We start from the raw sequence: 1,004 nt of genomic DNA, 5'->3' as shown, positions 1-1,004 counted from the left end.
CTCAAGTCAATAATGTTAACATTATAGTAGCAATATCTCCCTAACATTCTGAATGTAAAGACATTTTTCTATAGACGTAATGACTAATAAGGGTAAACAAGTTCTATAATTTTTCCGTTGTCAAGTAAAAGGCATCAATATAGGTGTGATTAGAGTTCACACCACAGGATCTTGCAGATTAAAACACCAGGATATTTGTACTTACAGGTGAAGACTATCTCACGAAAGGCTATCTTTTTGCTGTTGTCCAAGGTTTAGGGAGGTGAGTGTTTTACGCTTGACTCTGACTGAAAGCAGTTCTCTAGTTGTCGTCCTGTTGTAATACAGTCTGCACTTGGGGCAACTGACAACCTTTAAAAGCAAAAAGGAAAAAGAAAATAAAGGTTACAAAAGCTTCAACCACTTTGAAATTGTTTGTGCGGCAGCACTTTGGGTACTATGTGTAAGTTAGTGTTTAGAAGACCTTTAATCAAAGTTTCCATTTTAAAGCCCCAAACCTTCTGATGGCCAATCCTCCCCTGGTCCAATTACTGCAATGTAATTGGACCGCATTTTGTGAAAATGCAAAAACTTTTCACAAAATGTGAAGTTTTCACATTTTATGAAATGCAGTTCACAAACAAGTGTGTTTATTGTAAAACACAATTGTTATGTATATTATAACAAGTGGTCATATATGGATTTAGCTATTCTATATTGATTAAAATTTTGGAGCACAGCTTACAATCCATAAAACCTGTATTTCATGCATTAGGATTAACTTTTCCCAAAAAACTTTGCGTTTGTTTTCTGGTTTTCATTGACCCAATATTATGTTTCATCTACTCTATCAAACAATAGTTTAAATGTAAATGGAAGAGGCAAAAAAAAAAAAAATAGTTTTCATTGTGAATAAAACAGAACCTGTTTTCACTAAACAGTTGTGCTTATAGCACCAGGTTTTTAGAAATAACCCAATCCTATTTAAATCGGTACAAATGTAGAAGATAGTGAATAATATCATA

The 1,004-nt window shown here is 33.3% G+C and overlaps 1 long non-coding RNA gene across 1 annotated transcript in view; it reads right to left on the bottom strand.

Moving 5' to 3' along the window:
- Positions 1-234: 234 nt before the first annotated feature.
- LOC106936553 (uncharacterized) overlaps positions 235-1,004 on the bottom strand; it is a 6,215-nt gene continuing 5,445 nt past the window's right edge. Inside the window, exon 2 of the long non-coding RNA XR_001422155.1 lies at positions 235-351. This is a non-coding gene — a long non-coding RNA (uncharacterized LOC106936553). The remainder of the gene's footprint in view (positions 352-1,004) is intronic.

This window comes from Poecilia latipinna, unplaced genomic scaffold (genome assembly GCF_001443285.1).
Source record: "Poecilia latipinna isolate Pla-1442-1.1 unplaced genomic scaffold, P_latipinna-1.0 Scaffold2169, whole genome shotgun sequence".
NCBI lineage: Eukaryota > Metazoa > Chordata > Actinopteri > Cyprinodontiformes > Poeciliidae > Poecilia > Poecilia latipinna.
Note: the sequence above shows the minus strand (reverse complement) of the source record. Positions and strands in the feature narration are given on the sequence as shown.